Here is a 23408-nt window from a genome sequence, read left to right on the forward strand (position 1 = left end):
CCAGCTTCACCTCCTGTCTTTTAGTCAATGCCACCAAATCTGCCCCAATCAGCAATCTTTCATTCCTAGGTTACCCTTCTTCCACTTCATCTAACTCACTCCAGAATTTTTCCTTCTCTTCCATCTCACAATCCACTTGTGGAGCATAAGCACTGATGACATTTTATCATCATGCCTTTAACTTCACAAACTTTTCAGAAACTCTCTTCACCTCCACTACACTCTTACTGTACTCTTCCTTCAGGATCACCCCTACACCATTTTCTTTTCATCCATACCATAAAAGAACAGTTTAAACCCACCTCCAATGTTCCAGGCCTTACTCCCTTTCCACTTGGTCTCCTGAACACACAACATATCTACCTTTCTTCTCTTTATTTTTTCAGCTACCTCTCTAGCTTTACCAGTCATAGTACCAACATTTAAAGTACCAACCCTAACCTCCACTCTCCTACACTTCTCTATTTTCTGCCGTCTCTGTAGTCGTCTTCCTCCTCTTCTTCTCCTCCTTCGGCCAGTAGTAGCCCAATTTCCACCGGTACCCTGTTGGCTAACAATACCTGTGGCGGCTGTTGGTAACCCGGGACTCAACCGATCCGGTATGAAATTCTCTTTCATGATCCGCATATGTGATTTGGCATGTTTTACGTTAGATGCCCTTCCTAACGCAACCCTCCCAATTTACCCGGGCTTTGGACCGGCACTAAGAGTGCACTGGCTTGTGCAACCCTAATGGCTGGGTTGTACAACTGTCCAACATTTAAGCATAAAAAAGGAATAACATTTAAGGATACAAAAAAATAAAGTAAAATAAAAATGTTTGGGATGTCTGAGGTCCTATACAATCTTCCTGGCTCTGGTCTGGCAGCGCCTGCTGTTGATACCCTGCAGGTTAGGGAGCTCGGTGTAGATGGTACCACCCTCTGAAGGGCTCGTCTGTCCTGCATGGTGCTTTTGCCGAACCAGGAAGTGATGCTAACCGTCAGGACGCTCTGAGTGGTGCAAGTGTAAAAGTTCCTTATCACCTGAGAGGGTATTTAAAAGTCTGTTGAGCATCTCAGATGGTACAGATGCTGCCAGGCCTTATTTACCCGGGTGTGGATGTGACAGGACCAAAACAAGTCCTGTGTGATGTGAACACCTAGGTACCGGAAACTGTCCACTCTCTCCATGGGTCCCGTTGATGTTTAGCGGTTGGTATGACCGCTCCTGCTTTGTGCTGAAATCCACTATCAACTCCTTAGTCTTGCTGACATTCAGGAGAAGATTGTTTTCCTGGCACCATCCCTCCAGGTTATTAATCTCCTGTAGATAACTATCTCGTCGTTGTTGGAGATCAGACCTACCAAAACAGTGTCGTCAGCAAACTTGAGGTGAGGTTGGATGGGGTGTGTTTGCCTACCCGTACGGCTTGTGGTCTGTCAGTCAGGAAGTTGGAGATCCATTGACACAGCGGCAGGCTGAGTCCTAGGACCTCTAAATTAGGGGTTAGCATGGAGGGAATTGTGGTCTTGAACACTGAAATGTAGTCCACAAAAAGCATTTTTGCATAATTCCCTTTTCTCATCTTCAGTCCAGATGGCTCATTGTTGTCTGAAGAAGATGGGCAATGGTGTCCTCAGTAGAGTGGTTCTGGCGGTACGTGAACTGTAGAGGAACCAGTGTGTCTCGTAGTGATGCAGTGATGAAGGTTATGACCAGTCTTTTAAAGCACTTCATCACTTCTTAGGTCAGGGCTAAAGGGTGGTAGTCGTTAAGGCAGGCAGGCTGGGGTTTCTTCGGGACAGGAACAATGGTGGGACTGTTTGAACCATGAGTGGACAACAGACAACTGTTCCAGGGAGAGGTTGAATATCTCGGTGTATATAGATATTTAATATCGTGGAATATCTCAGTGGTCAGCGCAAAGCTTTTAGAACCCAACCTGTGATGCCATCTAGTCCTACTGCATTACTGGTATTCACTCTCCGGAATGTTCTTCTCACAACATGCTCTGAGATGATGAGCATGCATGCTGTTTGTGCCACTAGCGCTGCAGGCGTGGTTAGCAGCAGCCTTGAAACGAGCGTAAAAGATGTTTAGCTTGTCTGCCAGAGAAGCGTCTGCATTCCCCATATTAGGAAGATGGTGTTTTTTAGTCCGTGATGTTTCTTAGTCCCTGCCACAGGCTCCTAGAGCCACCATGTTAGAACTGTGACTTTAGTTTCCTCCTGTAGTGCCGCTTTGCTTCCTTCACCGCACTGCGCACACTGTAAGATGCAGCATGGTTCCTTGTCCATGTCCCCGGTGGAGACCCCTGGGTTGTAGGCAGCGGAGCAGGATCTCAGAGCATCACGGATGGTTTTATACACCCACGGCTTCTGGTTGGGATACGTTCTGATGGTGGTTTTCTGTACCGTATCGTCTGCTAGTTTCAGTTTTCAGTAAACAAGTTATTGTCATCAGAGCTGCGCCTAAACATGTCCCAGTCTGCATCATCTAAAGCTTCCTGCAGAGCAGCCACTGATTAGTCATTCCAGTGCGTGACATCCCTCTGAACTGGAGCTTCCTGTTTCAGCCTTTGTTTGTATACAGGCATGAGTTAGATGGTGGCATGGTCCAATTTTCCAAATGGTGGACATGATTGTGCCTTGTAGTTGTTCTTGAATGGTGTGTAGCAATGGTCCTGTGTCCTTTCACCCCTGGTGATGATATGCTGCTGAAAGTTTGGCAGTGCACGCTTGAGGTTGGCACTGTTAAAGTCCCCCACCGCAATGTGCACAACGTTCTGATGCTGTGTTTGTTATAGCGTTAGTGTCTCATGTAAATCCCATATCGCAGTGTCGATGTCGGCTTGAGGTGGAATATAAATGGCACTGACTATGACTGAGCTGAATTTCCGAGGTAGAAAGAAGGAGCAAAGGAGTGTGAAAGGGGAACAATGCTCATCCTGTCGCACCAGAGGTTGTTCACCATCAGACACACACACTCCACTCCCCCTTGATTTCTTCGACTCCATTGTTCTGTCCATGCTGTGAACTGTGTAAAACTTGGCCGGCTGGATTGCGCAGTGAAGCAGAGAAGGTTTTAGTCCAGAATGTCCCTCTGGAACTTGACCCTTGCCCTGAAGTTGTTAAGTTTGTTTTCCAGAGATTGGAGGTTGGCTAACAGTATACTAGCTAAGGCAGCACGGTGTGCGCGTGTCCTTAGCCCATTCCTGATGCTGGCTCGTTTCCCTCGCGGATGCCGTTATGGATGCTTTGTTCTTCCTCAGGATCTCGCCCGGCTAGCATGGGTCCGGGCTTAAAAACGGCGAAAGGTGAGTGGATTGTACACCAATAGATATAAGAGTGGCTCTGTCATAGGAAATGATGACCATCTTATATAAAGAGAATGGTATCTATGAAAATAAATATATAAAATAAACAAAAAAAGACAAAGTGTACCCGGAGCAGTTGGGACAGCAGTCAACCTTACCGGTGCCATCTTGAGGTGAGGACTCTACATTTGGTCCCCATTTTCTGGTATAATAACCTTCACTTTTCTGGGAAGAGGTTTCACTGGATTTTAGAGGGTGGTTGTTGCTCATTCACTGACAAGGGTGTTAGTAAAGTTAGGTATTGATATAGAGTGAGGAGGCCTGGGGAGCAGTCAGTGTTCCAATTCATCCTAAAGTTGATCAGTAGGGATGAGGTCAGAGCTCTATAGCAGGCCACTGAAAATCTTCCACGCCAACCTAAGTAAACAATATCTTCATAGAGCTTGATTTGTGCACCTGGGCAGGTTGGAACAGATTTTGGTCTCCTAGTTCATGTGAATGGAAGATTTTAGTGCTACCATGTCCAGAGACATCCTATAAATCTGTGCATCTACAACAGTTTGTCAAAATTTTTGTCTGAATAGTGTATTTATTTTTTATTTCACTAGTGTGTCTAAATCTTTTGACATGTCAACAATTTTTTGTCAAAATTACACATTTTAATAAAGCTCTAATGTAACAGTAGTTTTCTATCATTTACCACAGGATACCCCTGAATTCAGCCTTTCCTCTCAATCTCTGCTCTCCTACATATACAGGGAAGTCTCAATGAAACACACGAGTCAGCTTTCAGAGAGAAGTTCCAAAGTTTATTGTTTCACACATGGAGATATACTTCCAAAGAGATGAAGAGAAAAAGGGAGGGCTGCCAGGTGTGTGTGTGTGTGTGTGTATGTATGTGTGTGTGTGTGTGTGTGTGTGTGTGTGTGTGTGTGTGTGTGTGTGTGTGTGTGTGTGTGTGTGTGTGTGTGTGAACAGAAGAGAAAGTTAGGAGAGACAACTCCACAAGGTTATGTTGAGCCTGCAAAAGATAAGCCTAAAACAGAAATACAGGAACCACTGTGTGTGTATGAGCGAAGTAATAAATGCCATAAAAGAGGATAGTTCAGGGTATGGTCAACAGAAACATACAAAAAGGTTATTCCACAAGCATACAGCAGAATTACTATAACTACTAATGGCAACAAGATACATATTACCATACTGTGAGAACATAAAAACGGTGAACGATAATAACTCCACATCTGGTCATGTTATACGTTTAACAGAAGCAACAAAACGTGGATTAGCCATACCAAAAGGCGACAGTTTGGCTTTTCTCAGAGCATAAGCGTATAAAGAGAGGATATAGACAAGAACTGAGTGTTCTGGGTCAACCTAATCTAGGACTAGTGATCAAGGATATCTTACAATTCCCCCGTTTTATCCATGATAAATAAGAATGGATAAATCACAACATGTCGCATAGGAATAGGATAATAATCAGAAACACGAGGGACAGGTTGATAACCAGAAAGCATACGGTTGAATGATCGCTGGATACATTGAAAAATACATGATCCAAATAGGCATAGCAACAGGAAAATGATGACAGTCGGGATTATCAAAGAAATGACCAATGACCAAACAGAGTATACAATCATCCCCATCCCCTACCTTGATTACCCTTTTTGTCATCCTTAAGAGCCTGAGCCGTGGCGCGCATTTTCTCAACTGCCTGACCTATAACTCCATGTTCAATGTCGTTGTCAGGGACGTATGTGCAACAACTATCCCCCACCAATGCACATACGCCTCCCTTTTCGGCCAGCAGGATATCTAAAGCTAATCTATTCTGTAGGGTTGTCAGGCACAAAGCAGTGAGCTCAGTACTTATACCATCAACAGCAATGAGGGTCTCATTAATGAAAGTGGCCAGGCGATAAAGGGGGACTTCTATCAGATTTCACAACTGGGTAATACCATATTGTGGGAAAAAGGCGTCCCCAAACTTAACAAAACGGGATTTAAGCTGATGTTCAGGAGGAGTAAAGGCAGGATCATAAACCGCGGGCCGTTTATGCCGGGTCTGTGTTTGGTTAAGGTGTCGGAATATATATGACGACAAGCCGAATCGGGTAAGTGCACACACCCCACCCCAATTATGCGTTAGATACATATATACTTGCTTCCCACACACCCAATACCAATCCTCTATTCTATATACAGTGCCATTACCCGGGTGAATCAGAGAACAGATACGCGTGTCAGGATGTTTGATTAACGAAATACTCAGAAAAGGTATGTGCGCAAAGGCGGTCGGGGGTGACCCCGAGGGAAATGGGTCCATCATGGTGGAAGCACAAGGGGAAAACATACTCTTTTGAAATGCGGGGTTTTATGGAGGTAGGGCTAAATAGTTTCTTCTGGGTCCAGGCTACTGTGACCGCAATCAAAAGGGTCTATCAGTTTCTGAGTTGGTCTATTACGAACAAGAAGACAACGATCACGATGTGTAAGGTTGTGTATCTGAGAATCTGGAATTACAGGATCATTCAGACAGAAGGCATTCATACAGGTGGATTCGGCAGCATTAAGGATTTCAGTCTTGTCCCGGGAGTTGGGTATTAGGGACTTGGACCCTACCGCAGATGGTAACTGCTGACACACATAGCATGGACCTGCTGTGTGCTGACGAGCCATCCAGTTGGCGTATTGCCAGAAGGTGTTGTCGTGTGGGTGAGCCTGGGCGGGAATCCAGCCCCAAGGCTGACGATTATGAGAAAAAGGACAACCATACTGGTCACTGGTTGTGTTACTTCCCCGGATTGATGAGAGGTTGTCGTTCCATTCCTCGCAGCTTTCATTGGCACGTCCTGCATTTGTGCGGATGCCCAAACAGTTGGCACAGAAAGGTCTGAGGAGTTGTCACTGGACCTCGATAGATGATGACTGAGGGAAACAGGAACCGATACACGTCTTCTAGAGAACTCATGGGGAGGTCAGAAGGCTATGCTTCTGTAACATAAAGAAAAATAGTGATAGACAGGGAACATGTACACACAAAATTTAGGAGGGATCACCTCCAGTGGGACATTTCTTGATTCTGGTAGCATGAATCCACTGTGGAAAAAGGTCAGTTAATACACCTGTGCGTGTGATCGCGAGTATTTCTGCTGGCCACTCATATTTGCATTTATACAATCGTCGGGGTTTTAGAGATTTAACCAGAACAGCATCTCCCACCCGGAAGGGATGGGATAGTGTCAGAGGGATGACAGGTATAGATTTAGAGACCAGTTCATAATGTTTTGACAGTGTGTCAATCAGGGCAGCAGAATACTTGGCGATGTGCACATCCAGATCAGCTGTACCTATTGCTGGTTTACCTTTTCTCCAGGGCGTTGAAAATGATAGTGATAGGTGGACGTCTTTTCACGGAGTCATACTCATTTCGGCAAGGACTGCAGGTAGTAAGTCTACCCATTTTTTGTTACCTGTAGCTTGCATGGCCTTAGTCAGTTTGTCCTTAACCGTCCGGTTAGTTCTCTCTACGATACCAGGACTGAGGTTGATAGGGAATATTGAAAAGCCATGACAGGGATAGGTATTTACATAAGTCCTGCGTTACCTTCGCAGTGAATGGTGTTCCTATGTCTGAATTAATCGCGTGAGGAACACCATATCGTGGTATAATCTCTTTGGCTAGGATACGTGTGACGACCTTAGCATTTTCTCTTTGACAAGGGAAAGCTTCAACCCACCTTGAGAATTTGTCTACCATCACCAGAAGATACTTGAACGGACCACAGGGAGGCATGTGAGTGAAGTCAATCTGCCATTCAGAGAATGGAGCAGTGGGTAGTGGGAGGCGTTCGTGTTTTGCTGCGCTCTTAGTGATGTTATTCCGGGTACAGATCAGACATCTAGATAAAATCGAGTCTATAATGCAGTTTAAGTTAGCTATACAAAAAAATCGGTTCATATCTTCCCTCACCCCCCTTCGTGCGCGATGTGTAACACCGTGAAACTCACGCATGAGGAAAGGAACACAGTGAGATGGAAGGCATAGGCGACCATCTGCACTGTACCAAAGGCCATCGGAGGCCACGTAGGCATTGTGTAATTGCCAAAAGGCAGAATCATTCGGGGTGGCTGAGGATTGGACAGATGGCAAATGTAAATCAGGAATGAGAGCGGAGGAAAGAAGACAGGTGTTAATAGAAGTGCTAAGAGATGGGAAGAATACCTGAGCTTGAGCTGCACTTTTTTGCCACTTTGTCAGCCAAGGAATTGCCTTTGGCCTCCACATTGTTGTCATAAGAATGGGCTTTTGTTTTGACGATGGCCAGTGTGCGAGGAAGACAGCAAGCAGTGATAAGGTCTTGAACTAAGGACGAATGAGAAATGGATTTCCCTTCAGCCGAGCGGAAACCACGGGATTGCCAGATGCGGCCAAAATCGTGCGCAATACCAAAGGCGTATCGGGAGTCAGTGTAGATGGTGACATCTTTTCCTTCTGAAAGGACACATGCACGAGTCAAGGCAAAGAGTTCAGCGGTTGTGCGGAAGAAAGAGGCAAAGAGTAAGCTTCAACAGTGACATCAGGTAAGGAACAGACAGAGTAACCACACAGAAATTTACCGTCATACGGCTTTGAACATGAGCCGTCCACAAAAAAGCGACTCACCCCTGTTTAAAGGAGTGGAAGACAAATCAGGGCATATACTAGTAGAGTGAACGACCTCGGAGCAGCAATCATGTGTGGTGTTGTGCAGTGTGTCATCTTGTCCATAAATCAAACGAGCAAGGGCATGACCTAAAGTGTCGAAAGAGGAGGTGGCCTTGATTTCCAGATTACTGGTCGAGCAAAGGATAGTTTCATAGCTGGATCTTCTCTGAGCTGTCATGTGTTGTGTGTGTAAGTTCTGAAGGACCTGTTTCACCTGATGTAGAGAATGCTAGATCATAGGATGAGACAACACAAATTTTTCAGCTTCTTGAACTATTACAGCACAGGCAGCCACTGCACGAAGACACACAGGTAAACTCTGAGCCACGGTGTCAAGTGTTTTTGACAGGAACGCACATGGTCTCATGCCCCCCCCCCCATGCTCCTGCACCAAGACAGCAGAGGCAGTTCCGTCCTGTTCACACGCATAAAGGTGAAAAACCTTATGATAGTTCGGAAGTCCGAGAGCAGGAGCTGAGCACAGAGCTGACCGCAAAGCCTCATATGCCTCATACATCTTGGGTGTCCACGTTAGCGGGTGCTGCTAAAGATCGTTGTGTGAGATCGCAGAGCGGAGACGTTTGTCGTGGAAAGAGCAGTCAGGTATCCATGGACGGCAGTAATTAATTAGTCATAGGAAAGCCATGAGAGCATGCTTTGTGGAGGGACGCCTTGTGTTAAGAACGACCTGTATACGATCTTTAGAGAGCTGTTTGCTGCCTTGAGAGAGTTTGAACCCTAGGTATTTCACAGTGGTTCTACAAAACTGGAGTTTGGTTTTGGATACCTTGAATCCTTTTCTTGCCAGATGATGCAGGAGGCACAGGGAGGCTTGTTCACAGAGGTCCTCGGAGACTGCGGAGATCATCTGCATACTGTAAGACAACAGAGTCAGAGGGGAGGGCAAGGTCACAGACTGCATCCCTTACCACAGCGGAAAAGACCGCCGGGAAGTCAATGAATCCTTGTCGCAGACGTGTCCAAGTATATTGGCGGCCCCTGTGCATGAAGACAAAAAGAGGCTGCGTCTGCTCTTCTACAGGAACGCTGAAAAAGGCAGAACACAAGTCAACCACCGAGAAGTGTGTATGATTTCATGGAACTGAAGCGATAATAGAGCCTACATCAGGCACAACAGGTGCAACAGGAACCACAACATCATTTATTTTTCTTAAATCCTGAGTGAAGCGCCAAGTGCGGCTTAGGAACCGGATTAACGGGTGTGTTGTAGGAGCTCACACGGCTTGATCACACCCTGTTGTAACAGAGAGGTCAAGATTCTGTCTATTTCCTGCAACTTTGATTCAGAGAGAGGATATTGTTTGAAAAACACAGGATGCAAATGTTTTAGTTTAGCTTCATAAGGAGGACAATGAACCAAGCCCACATCGTCCTTATGCTCCGCCCAGAGGAGAGATGGCAATTCTTCCAGTGAAGAAGGGAGTGGTAATTTCTGTGTGGTAGAGAGAAAACAGTCATTAATGTTCCTGTTAGAAAGATATGACAGAGGAGCAGAGTCAGGAACTGAAACCGTGGGTTTAGAGCCGGAGAAGGTGAGAGAAATGTGCAGCCTGCTCATGAGATCTCGGCCCAAAAGATTAAACGGACAATCAGGCATAAAAAAAACGATGTTGCAGAAAAATATTTGTGTCGGAAGGACAGGTTACTACGATCAGTGGGCAGACAATTCAGGACTTTCTGTACCTCTGGATGACAGTTATGCATAAAAGTTGTGAGGAACAGAGGGTTACTGTCTGCGTCTTCTAATTCCATCGCTCCCAATAAAGTCCAAGTCTCCTTAAATCGGGTCAAATATGAAGTCATTTCACCCTTTATGTAAAATATACTTTTTCTGATAAAGAATTAGAACTACAAATAAATGTCCTGCTGTCATGATGTTTTTGGGGGTTCTCTATACTCTAAGTCATGTTTATATTGTCTAATTCCTTGCTGCATAAGAAATTTGTTTAATCTGTCAGTTAATTTATTACACATTTTTCTTGTGTTTACCGACAAATATCAATCCAGACATATGCTTATTTGACCATAAAAGTCAGTGCTTACATGTCATTGAACTGTTATGCAAAAAGCCATCTACCCAGCCTGTGCCATACTAATCTGTGGCTTTGTGCCCTGTGACTAATTCTAACAAAGCTCTCTCTGTCCCAGGCCAATCACTGTTTGTGATTGTCATTGTCAGTCTTTTCATCCCCCCCCCCCAGATGTTGAACATAACTTATAAGTAGCAGGACCAATCAGATTCAGTGGAGCAAGATGATTAGGTCTAAATGCTTGACTGCCCTTTGCCAGCTTGTGAAGCTCAGTAAGAGGGCAGGACAGTTTCATTATATCCTGTAAAAAAAAAAATATATATATATATATATATATATATTATGCTGGCTCTGAACCTGCATTGGCTGTTTTGTCCACTAACACAATCTAATATTAATTTATAAATGTGCCTTTAGTTTACATCTCTATGTTGCAGACAATGAGTACAGAAAGTAGTTAATTAGCTGCCAGTCACAGATGAAGTACTCAGAACTCCTTTGAACTTTTTCATTTATTTTAATGAGACAGCTCGCAATTATCATTGGGGTTCAATGCACTATGCTCCTCATTAGGCTGCCAGTCATATTGGAGGCCAGCCACATCTCTGATAAACACCAGAGAACTTGAAAACAGCACACTGATGTTTGACCAAATGCCAAGGAAAACCATTTGATTAAACATGGCTTTCTATCACTGGCCAGTAATTAATAGTAATACTGAATTCACTGGGTTAATTTTAAATTGCTGAAAGACAAGGCGTCAAAGCAGCAATGATGAAAATTCTGGGACAAAAAGCTTCAGAAAAGCGTCAGAAAGATGCAAATAGAACACAAATGCCAGTCATTTCCACTCCATGAAATCTCTGAGGGAGTATGAGTGAATGACTATTGGAAAAAAACTATTCTCTGAGTAGTTAATTTGTCATTATGGCTTGGTATTTTTAAGATTAAAGACATAAAAAAATGAACAGGATTAGGTCAACAGGTATAAACCTATTAGATAGATAGATAGATAGATAGATAGATAGATAGATAGATAGATAGATAGATAGATAGATAGATAGATAATATATATATATATATATATATATATATATATATATATATATATATATATATATATATATATAGAATTTTTTTCTCACTTTAATGAGAAAAAAAAAAATAAAAAAAAATAAAAATCACAGTTTGGGGAAAATTCCATACCCACAACTGGTCTACCAGCCTTGAATGTGTTTTTACTATTACTTCTAACTTTTGTTGTTGTTGTTGTTGCTGAATTGTTATGCCTTTTTGTTGGACTTTGATCATTATGCTATAGTTAACCCTGTATTTGATAATTTGTTGCTGTTCATGTTATATTGTAATGGGTTCCGCCACTTTTTTATGATTATTCTTAATTTGGGTAATATTTAGCAGTAGTGGACACAAAATAGAAAAAGAAAGTAAAGGAAACTTTGACAAAAGCAAAGTCTAAAATGAAAAAGGAATAGCAAAAGTAAGAAAAAGTGTCTTCAATCTGGGTCACTGCTCTTTGTTTTCTCTTGGCCTGCCTGTCAAGTTAAATATGTAGAGATTGGCCTTCCCTACAGCCAATGCTAAAAGATATCAGCTTTTACAGAGGCCATACAGGGCTATGGGCATGGTGCATTAAGTCTCTCAGATTGAGCATGGACTCTGGGGTAGACAGTCTTTAGATTGACTCTGTTGAGTCTTAGTCAAACTCATAAGGCTAAGCATTTGTTTAGTGTGGGTCATAATTCAAAAATTTACTTTTTAGAATCCATAATTTTGATTGCAAACTAGAGCAATAATTATTTTCTGTTTGGAATAAATATTAAAGTTATATTAAATGGTATAAATTAAGCTTGTTTGCATTTACATTTAGCAACCAAAGTTTTAGCAACCAAAAATCTGAAGGTTAATCACTAGTTTCCCACAGTAACCATATAGTTCTAAACTAAGTGTGGTAAGTGGTTACCACTGTGTGTATTTGGTAAGTGTTTTTTAAGATGATGTACTGATGTATTTCTATGTACTTGTTTTATTTACTTGATTCATCATCATTTACAAAGAGCATTGAGTACAAAGACTTCACCTCTGAGCCCCTTTCTGGTGGCAGCTTCTTGTGCTGTTAAATCCCTCTAGGCAGTCAGGCAAATGAGAAAATTAGACTTCATAAAGAGCAACACATTTTTAAGTGCATTTCAGAACTTTCAGAACTGAAATCACTGCTAAACTTAAAAGAAGCACATAAAATATTTCTGTTGTCTGTCAGTCTGACTCATAATGAGTGTTCTCCTCGGGAACTCGAGCTGCATCAACAATGCTTTGGGAACGCCTCTGAGTGACCTCGCTCTGAACCACATGTGTAATCTGTCCAATGCAACTGTGTGACATCACCGGCCGGTTGATGTAGCGACCAGGAAGCTATGTTGTTTCATGTATGGGCACAGTTGTTTCCTGCTCAGACTAAGTCAATCCTCACGGCTGTCAAGAGAGCAAGAGAAGGCCAGTCACTCACTGTGAAGCAGTTTAAAAAACTGCTGGGTCTGATGGCAGCTGCGTCAACTGTGGTACCACTTGGCCACCTGCACATGAGACCCCTGCAGTTGGGGCTCAGGACCAGAGTGTTTTTCCCGGAGGGTCAAGGTCACACGGCAAGCCTTACAGGTCTTTGACATGTGGAGGAAACATTGGTCCTGTCACAAAGCCCCATGCTGGGAGCTCCTTGTCGTCGCTTAATGTTAACGATGGATGCCTCCCTCATGGGCTGTGGTGCTCCACCCAAGGTCTTTGAAAAGGGCCCCATCTCTTGTGAAAAAACAACTGCCTGGAGATGCTGGCTGTGCTTCTAGCATTGAAGCATATGCTTTTAGACCTGAAGGGCCATCATTTGCTGATCTGTACGGACAAAACATCCGTGGTCTATTACATTAACCTGTGTGCCTAAGAGAAGCTGCTTTCACTTAGGGGCATTATACATCCCAGGGTGTCTAAACTCCTCTTGGATCTCTTAGACTTTTCCCTTTTGCCCTGCTCTCGGGAGTTCTGAAAAGAGTTTGTCAGGATGGATTGTCTCCTTTTGGTAGCCCTGGCTCGCTCGACCAGCCATGATTTGCAGACCTGGTAGCCCTTCTCAGAGTTCTGAAGGCTGTGGCCCCTGAGGGCCTTGAGTCCCTCAGCTGAGGTCGTAGAGACCATTCTCCGGTCCAGAGCTCTCTCCAGGAGTAGTTCGTATACAGTGAAATAGCGCCTGTTCAATATATGGTGTGAGCACCATCAGTTAAATACAGTTAACTGCATGGTTGGCCCAGTACTGGAATTCCTTCAGGAACAGTTTGCAAAAGGGTTGTGTCCTTCCACCCTACAGGCTTACATGTCTGCTGTTGCAGCACATCATGCAGTCGCTAGGGAAAAACCCATTAGTGACACATTTCCTCTTTGCTACCCTGGAGGCTGAGGCCTCAGGTGTGACCAAGAGTGCCTTTGTGGGATCTGGCCATAGTTCTGGAGGCCCTGTCCTACCCTCCCTTAAAGCCTTTGCATGAGGTGCTCTTGAGGTGTTGCCCCACAACTAATCCAGGCATTCTATCCTCCTTCCTTTCAGGCCCCCTGACTAGGAGAAAGTTGATCGGGTGTGTACACTGCCTTGCCAGCTGTTTGTCTGCTACAGTACGTATAGTAGGGGTCTTCCTGCCCACAAGCAGACCCTCAGCAGGTGGACTGTAGATGCTATCCCCTCCTCTTATGAATGCTTGGGTCTCCCCGCTCCTTCGAGGTCAAAGCTCACTCAACCCAGAGTGTGGCGGCCTCTAAGGCCTTTTGCTCTGGGTTTCTTTCCAGGACATCTGCAATGCTGAAGGCTGGTACACCCCTCTGACCTTCATATGGTCTTACAGCCTTGACCTTAGAGCCACTCCTCACCTCTCAGTCCTTCGACTCGACTCGGGATTTGTCAGTATGGCAATGTTGTACTCTCGTTCGCAAAGTGTTGTTGGCACAGATTGAGTTCCCACTATGACTCACTCTTGATGCATGTCAAGATGCTTGCCTCGGTCACATGTCATACCTACATCCGCTACCTTCTTAAACGGGCTGCTATGGCCTCTAACACTTAATACATTACCGCTAAATTAAAACCCCCAAGCTAGCAAAATTAACAAAAAAAACAACACAGTGGACGTTTATTATTATATTTGGAAAATACCAGTTTTTATGCTGATCGTTGAATTTTATTTTGTTCTATTTTTCCGAGACACCGGTTCGTGAGAATATTGTCCGACATTAATCCAGTCCGTGGCGCAAAAAAGGTTGGGGACCACTGCCGTAAAGCATTTTTGCTCCAACCAAACAATATTGTTGTAATTTAGATAGTTATTAGATCATTGTGTTTACACTGAACTTTGAATGGTGGTCTGTATATATATCCGAATAACTTTTGCATAAAAAATTACATTTTATAAGAAAATTATAAGAGGCGAAATCTCGGGTTTGAGTCTCCTCTCTATAGGCAGTTGTCTGTTCTGTACCACCTATCATTTTAAACCTTTTATTTACAGCCAGTATCATTATGGAAACAAAATGATTGATGTAAAATGTAGCTACTAAGTGCAGGATTCTAACGATATATGGGATGATTTTATTCCCCATGTGAATGAATCTTAGTTTTCTTACTCTTTACAAACTCTTTCTGTTTACACAAGCACACAAACCCCGGAAGTGGATGCAGCTCTCAGTTCTGCTCAAACAGCTATTTGAGCTTGTGCTAACTGTGCTTTAAAAAAGAAGAAAAAAATTAACAGTCAAAAAAAGTTGTTTTATCTGAGATTTCCACAAAGCAGCGATGTGGAAAATATTCTTGGGGGCGGGGGTGCGGAGTAACAACAAAGACTTGAAGATCTGCATGGAGATGCTATTTTACATCTGTAAGTTACAATATATCTCCCTTTACAGTTTTATACGATGTTTTAGGTTTTATTGCCAGTTTGTTTTTATAAGAGAAATGCTTGAAAAGTAAGTGTGTGTGTGTGTGTGTGTGTGTGTGTGTGTGTGTGTGTGTGTGTGTGTTGTTGGGATTGGAATGGCCGGACATCAATATGAATGTCTATGACTGTAAAGCAATAGCTAGTCTGGCTACCTGACTATCAATATGAATGCCAACTCAATATCAATAGCCAAACATGTATAACAATAGCCATTAATGGTCAGCCATTTATTTATATGCAGACTGTATGACATTTACATTTGCGCCATTTAGCAGACGCCATTGTCCAGAGCGACGTACAAAAGTGCTTTGAGTCTCTAGCAATGAATAAATCTACACTGGTACGCTAGATTACAAACTTAATATAAATATAACTCTTGAATGAATAGAGTATGTATGAGTATGAATAGAGTATGAATAGCCACATGAGTTTAGCAGGTGGCTCTCAAACAGGGGGAGGGAGAAAAGGGTCTTATGTTTGTAAAAATCTTATTTTTCATGATATCTTCATTCAGTTTAAAATATAAACTCATGAGACATGTGGCTTTTAACCCATTACTTTTTTGGATTGCTACATTACTGATTTCATGTATTTATTTATGAAGAAAAAAAAATTTCCCTTGTTTTCTTATTTTTGTTTTCTTCAAGTTTCTGTTGTTACTCCATCCCCAAAAATCTCTGATAAAACAACTTTTTTGACTGTCAAATGTTTTCCCTTGTTTTCTTTTTTTTTGTAAAAAAAAAAAAGTTTAGTTAGCACGAGATATAAACAGCTGTTTGTGCAGAGCTGAGAGCTGCATCACTTCCAGGTTCTTCACAACACGTGCTGCTTCAGCCAAACTAAAAACTAAGACTCCCCCACGTAGGGAATAAAATCCTCCCATATATTGTTAGAATCCTGCACTTATTGGCTACATTTTCCATCAATCATTTTGTTTCCATAATGCTACTGGCTGGAAATAAAAGGTTTGAAATCATAGGTGGGGCATAATAAAAATGCCATGGCACCTGCCTATAGTAGAGACTCAACCCAAGATTCTGGCTCTTTACATTTTTATTTTTTTATTTTTTTTATAATAATTTTTTATTTTGTGGTCTCAAGCATTTGGTAACACTATATTCTACCAGCCATATTTGTTTATTTTTTTACCAGCAAGATGTCGTTTTTTTACGCTTTTTTAAATGCTGCTTGAGGCTTAGACCTTTAGAATGATGTATAGTTAGTCATGGTTACACTTTCCACTTTTAATTTAATGTATTGCTAAACATTAACACCTGAGAATCCTTATCACAGTCCAGAAGAACTCAGAAAACTCAGTAGAGACCTGAGGTACTTGTTCCACATATCTCAGGCCATTGACTCCGGAGCCTTTCCGGAAGGGCTTGCCTCTATGATTCCTGGCAAACTGAACAAATCTCGCTGGTTGACCACTGCAAACAGAACGATTATACATTGTGTGACGTCGGCATCACGTCCCGTTCACAAAACCAGGCAAGTGCTCCGAACACAACAGCCAGGTGCGTGCTGAATGGACAGCGCCATATCAGCACCCATGTTGTGGAAAGCTGCAGAGCACATGGCAGCGGGGCGGCATAACATGGCACGGCTGGAACCTCATAAGGAGAACACCAACTCCCAACGCTCATCAAGGAGAAGGAGAAATATAAAAGGAGCCATGAAGGAGCACAGAGGGAGAAATGTTTGGCTCGTAACTAACAAACAGTTTGTTTCTCCTTTTCTCAACAGGAAGCAGCAAGAGCAGCGTGAGTCATCACAGCAACTATGCTGAACCTCTTCCAACAACTCTCTAAATGTCTACAGGACACCGAGCACCCACACGCCCAGACAGATTTGGGACTCTGCTCTTCTCGGATGGGCCGTGGCAACACGTATTTCAAACGGCGCTACGTCGGAAGCTCCGGCAGACGCGCCGTTAAGGACTTATTCATATTCTGATACAAGATTGCACTTCTCCTTTTCCCCCCGGCACCCCTGTACACAACAAATAAAGACACAATGTGATTTTTCTGACATTTGGCTCTCTGGTGTGTGTGTGTGTGTGTGTGTTCGTCCCGTTGCGTGAGCGAGGCACTACAATTGCAACCAGGAAATTCATAGAAATATTGACATTCATACTTACAGTCTATGTGGTAATGCAATACAAATCCACAGGGGCACTACCTCAGCGCTGGAAGGTAAGTCTAACACTTTACCAGGTCAGACCATTGGATGTCTGCAAACCATGTCAGTGCTACAGGCATACTAAGCCGACCTGCTGTGGGAGCTGGATCTGGGAGACCCCTAGGGCGGCCAGTTCTCAGAGATCTGCCGTAAGGCGGATTTGGCCTTAAGGTCAAAAAAAGAGACTGCTAAGGCCATTGGCCAGTCTATGGCTACCCTAATAGCCACTGAGAGACATCTGTGGCTTACCCTGTCTGAAATACCTGATAGGGACAAGGACATGCTGCTGGACACCCTACTCTCTCCTTCAGGCCTGTTCGGCGATGCCGTTGATTCAGTAGTCGACAGGTTCGAGGAGTCCAAGAAATCAACTGCGTTCCAGTAGCATCCACCAGGCCAATCTCATGGGGCTGCTTGGCGGGTGCATCCCCAACCCCAACCCAGCACTTCGTACTGCCAAGTGCAGAGACAGAGCGTTGCCCTCCCGCTGTGAGGGATCCCGCTTGGTACCCTGGGTCAAATCCCAATGAAGTGACAGATCTAAGGACCGTCATCTCCAGGAAGAGGGCTTCGGCCAAAAGGTCCTGACCCAACCTGTGGAAGGATAAAGCGTGTAGCGCCGCTTCTCTCGGTGCCCGTTTCCCACGGGCCCCTATAGGGACCTGGCTCATTAACCCTGCCACGAAAAGTGACCAGCTCCAGCACCCTCCCTGGGTTTCGCCCGGCATCGTTGCGGACCAGGAGGTCTCATCTCATGAGCCACGTTAGGGCATTGCCACAGCTCTAAACACACCAGAGATCAGTCTCGAGAGACTGATACCCTCAGGGGAGCACCTGGCAGCCTTGATGGCTCTGCCAGATGTGTTCCAGTGGGTCCTGCACACTGTAGAGTGAGGCTATACTATTTAGTTCGGGTCTCGCCCGCAGCGGTTAAACGGGCTATCTCCCAATGTGGTGAGAAGCGAGCAGGCTCTGGTCTTGGAATGAGAAGTAGACACTCTCTTGAGGAAGGAGGCAATCGAGGTTCCTCAGTCAGACAGAGAGACTGGGTTCTACAGGCGGTACTTCATAGTTCCCAAAAAGGACGGTGGGTTGCATCCTTTCCTAGATCTACATCTACATCAGCTGAACCGCTCTTTTATTAGGTTTCGGTTCAAAATGCTGTCCCTCAAGCAGGTTGTGTCTCAGATCAGATCCGAGGACTGGTTTGTCACGGTAGATTTAAAGAATGCGTACTTTTACGTACCTATCCTCCCTTATCACAGGAAGTTCCTGAGTTGTGCTTTTGGGGTCAAAGCTTACCAATATCGGGTCCTTCCCTTTGGCTTTGCCTTGTCACCCCGCACCTTCACAAAGTGTGGCGATGCGCCTCTGGCTTCCCTGAGACTTTAGGGCATCCGTATCCTCAATTATATCGACGATTGGTTGATATTAGCTTGATCAGAGCAGTTAGTGGTCCGACATTGAGATGTCGTTCTCGCTCACATGAAAGAGCTGGGGTTTCAGGCTGAATGCTGGGAAGAGTGTGCTTTCTCCATTACAGAGAACCACCTATCTCGGCGTCATATGGGATTTGATAACTATGCACGTGCAGCTTTCCTCTGCCCACATTGCGTCCATCCTTATGGCAGTCAGGAAGGTCAGAGAAGTTACTCACTCTCAGGCAGTTCCAGAGACTGCTCAGGTTCATGGCAGCAGTGTCCAATGTCATTCCACTTGGCCTCCTGTACTTGAGACTTCTTCAGTGGTGTTAAGGGCCCAGGGGTTCCCTCCCTGCAATCAAGGTCACACAGCGAAGCCTACGTGCCTTAGATGCATGGAGAGATCCCGGGGTCCTACTACAACGCCCCACGCCAGATCCCCTGTGGGCCCAGGGGAACTCCTCTCCCTCAGAGCAGCCCAGACCATTTGAATGAAGACAAGGGTCCAAGTCCATTCTCCAATCCAGAGCTCCCTCTAGGAGGAGGTTGTATGCTGCGAGATAGCGCCTGTTTACTGCGTGGTGTTCCCAGCACCAATTGGACCCAGTCCACTGCCCAGTTGGTTCAGTGCTGGAGTTTCTGCAGGAGCCGTTTAAAAAAAGGGTTGGCATTGCACCACTTAAGTTAACATAAGTCTACACATCCGCCGTTTTACGCCCCCGTGTCCGGGCATTTAGTGGGCAGAGACCCACTCCTGACGTGTTTTCTCCATGGCACTTGGAGGCTGAGGCCTTGCATCCAAGATCCTTGGTGGGACTTGGCTGTAAAGTTGGAGGCTCAGTCTGAGCCCCCCTTCGAGCCTATAGCTGGATTTCGTGGTGTCACTTGTCCATTAAGACCGCCTTCTTGCTGGCTCATCTGCTCTCTGAGGAAAGTAAGTGATTTACAGGCCCTTTCTGTGGCCCCCCTCTTTCCTAGAGTTCACTCCAGGCATGGCCAGTGCCTTCATGCACCCTAGAGCGGGTTACATCCCTAAGGTGCCCTAGGTTGTCCCATGACCTGTCAGGCTCCAGGCATTCAATCCTCCTCCATGCCAGTCCCCAGACCAGGAGAGATTGTACTGGCTGTTCCTGGTCCAAGCACTGTACTGGAGGAAGTCGGAACAATTGTTCATCTGCTATGGCCCTTTGAGGAGAGGACTTCCTGCTCATAAGCAGACTCTCAGTGGATGGATTATTAATGCTATAGTGTCTTCTTACGGGTCCTCTTGTCTCCCAGCTCCATTCGGTTTTAGAGCTCACTCCACCTGGAGAGTGGTAGCCTCCAAGGCTTGGTCCTCTGGAGTGTCCCTCCAAGACCTCTGCGACGCTGCGGGCTGGTCCACCACGCTCACCTTCACCAGGTTTTATAACCTTAACCCTCTTCGACCTAGCTGTGGTAATTCACACTAGTCAGGGACTGGTTGGTGTGGTGGTATTGGACTCTCGCGCCCAAAGCATTCCGACACAGCTCAAGTTCCTGAAAGGGGATGTCTAGGTTACGTATGTAATCCTAGTTCCCTGAGGGAATGAGATGCTGCGTCTCTATGCCACACCTCTGGCATCCTTTCAGCGCTTCTTTCTTGGTCACAGAAGCTGAAGCCATTTTCTCTCCATGTGCACTTTATACTTCCTGGTCGTGATGTCACCCCACCAGTTACAGCCTGCCTTCAATTTTGACTGATTATTTAGAGCATGGACAACGCAGTCATGTTCCCAAAGTGTTCCAAGGCAGTGTCTCGTTCCCTCAGGGAACTAGGGTTACATACGTAACCTACAGACGTTTCCATAGCATCAAGTGCATCGAGTAGAATCAACATGCCCATCACATCTCCCATTATAGTCAACATTTTTTTAAAGGTTAGGAGCCAATGTACTCATTATTAAAGAATAACTGACACTTACCAGAGTGTATTTGTTTGGCAAAAAAAGTACATTTATGTGCAAATAACTTTATCAGACTGTACAACTATTAGGGCCACTGTTCTTTCTACTGCCACCGTTAATCTCAGACGTAGGCCTATTTCTATTCATTGGATAGCTTGCAGGCCTTTTTTGTGACAAGATATAAAACACAACCAAAATGCATATATTGCATTATGTTACCTTATGCGTTTTTACCAAGCGTCAAAAATAGCATTTAAGCCAGTCAAATTTGCTGCCTTATTTGTGTCTGCGAGAAAAGCATTTATCTAATACAAAGATTTATAAGATCTATTTAACTTAATTTTTATAGGTAAACTACCATTCCACTATTGAATAGGTTACATTGATGAACCAAATAATAACATTACCATTGTGTCTCTTTGGTTAGTCTCAATCATGTAGTATCTTTAGTCTAGTCAGCAATTGGATCAGTGAAGAATCAGAGAAAGAGCACCATGTCTCAGTGTTGCACAGATTTGCCGAGATTGTGCTGAATTCCTATCTGTGGATTTAATTAATCTTATCTGGAATTGCACCAAGGATTCTGCCATAGTCACGTCTTATCCAGGAATCCTTATGACTCAATGCGCAATTCTTAAGTAGAGTCTAGACTGATAGTCTGAAGTTATCCTATGCCTTTTCTCTTGAAAATGGTACAGACTGACAGAGATGTATGTGGACTTAACATGATTAGAGAACTAAACACTGGAACTAATGCTACTGGAAATCTTTGGTAAATGTATTAATAGTAATACATAAATACTTATGAAAATTAATTTATACCTTAACTGTTGATTTCTGTAAAGCTGCTTTGAGACAATGTCTGTTGTGAAAAGCGCTATAGAAATAAACTTGACTTGACTTAATGAGTGCCTGCCTCGTTTCTTTGGTCTTTTTATATGATTTGAAGTTTGAAGTAAAATATACTTCATGCCAACTTACAATATATTGTAAAAAAAAAAAATAATAATATTAATAATAGATTTTCTTATTATTCTTTTCAGTGTCTCCAAAAAAGAAAAAAAAAGTATTATTTCTTTTTTTTAAATGTTAATTAATGTAACAGAAAAATAGAGGAAAGTACAAAACTACAAAAAATATAATTTAGCTATATATTTTTGTATACACTTGAGAAATATAAATGCCCTTATGAAATAAACTTTATCTTGCTACTTGTTTATTAACATTGTTGATGTAGGTGATATCACAGATTATGATTTTTCTAAAATTGTAAAAATTTTGGGTGCCATCTTACTTTTACCCAGGTTAAGCCATGCCTGCTGAATAATGTAGGTGATTTTATTTTTGCTCTTGGGGTTGTCTAGGTAGAAGGGAAAAAATTTGTCCAAAAAGAAAAAAAGACCTGTCCTGAAGCAGGTTGGCCAGTTGGAGCCATTATCATACTCCCTTCAAAGAAGATGCCCAGTCCAGATAGGTTGAGCTCAAGATGTTTTTGTTCAGAGGTTTCTTCCTGGATTCATACTGTACAACAGTGGTGGACGAAGTACACAAAGCATGCACTTGAGTAAAAGTAGAGTTACAGTAGGTAAAATATTACTCCAGTAAAAGTAAAACCTTTAAACTTTCACTTGAGCAAAAGTACATAAGCATTTGTCTTCAAATTTACTTAAGTATCCAAAGTAGTATGATTTATTATGGCTTTAATGTCATATCATAATTTTTATCATAAGACTCTAGCTTAAATCAACTCAGTTTATGTAAATAGACTTTAATGTTACTCTAAGCACACCAATCTATTTATAGAATGATATTAATGACTTAATTTATTAGAGATTAATCAGTGTTTATCATAAGCCCAAAACCTTCTCAACGACTTGTTTATATGTGTAAATAAAGCCACTGGTGTTGTGGCAAGTTATAGTCAGGAGTTTCTTCCTAAATTTATTACTCTCAAAATGTTCTGCTTGATGTTGAAATGACACTGAACTGTATGTTGTTTCTAAGTAGATAACATCAATGAGCAATTGCGGTTCTAGCTTAAATGACGCCCTATGTGAACCACACCATGACCCAAAGTCTCCATTGATTAGTTTTAGCTTTGAGCTTCTCTGCTTCAGCTAACATCACTAGATGAGTAAGACATATTCTCATAGCAGTCCGAAAAGTTTGGGTACATTTATAATAGAGCTCCCTTTCATGTTTAAATATCACCCTAAATGCATTTATTGCACAATTAAATATCATTGTGCAAAATGTATTAAACTCTCAGAACCAAAAACCATACAACTTCTTGGCTAATTATACCCCTAAGCTACATACAACACATGTTCCCTTATAATAAGATGTCTTTTAAAATGATCCTTTTAAGCTGCACTGTAGATTCCACTTACTGAACTCAGTTCAGGTCCTATTCAATACAATCACAGAAAACAGGCCTTCACCCCAGTTAAAGGGAACCAAATAAATAAATGCTAGTTTACTTACAATCCAACAAGAATAGTGATGTAGTTGTTTTGTTGCAAAATACACACATTATGATAAACTACATACTATAAATAGCAGGCATCACAGCATAGTGATATACAGTTAACAGTTAATTTCATTAAATGCATTAGCCTTTACTATCCGAATAACAAGATGAGCTGCATACACACCTTTTATCTTTTTCACATTTCTCCCCCGATTTCTTTTCTTTTTTTCTAAACCTGAAGGCTTAGACCTTTTTTGTCATCCATAATTTTAATTTGGATTCAGCTCTTCTTAATGATGTGACATCACCCTTTGATGATTAATGATGTGACGCCTCTTCTTTCTGAGTGTATGATTGAGGGAA

This window comes from Silurus aristotelis (assembly GCF_946808225.1).
Source record: "Silurus aristotelis genome assembly, chromosome: 2".
NCBI lineage: Eukaryota > Metazoa > Chordata > Actinopteri > Siluriformes > Siluridae > Silurus > Silurus aristotelis.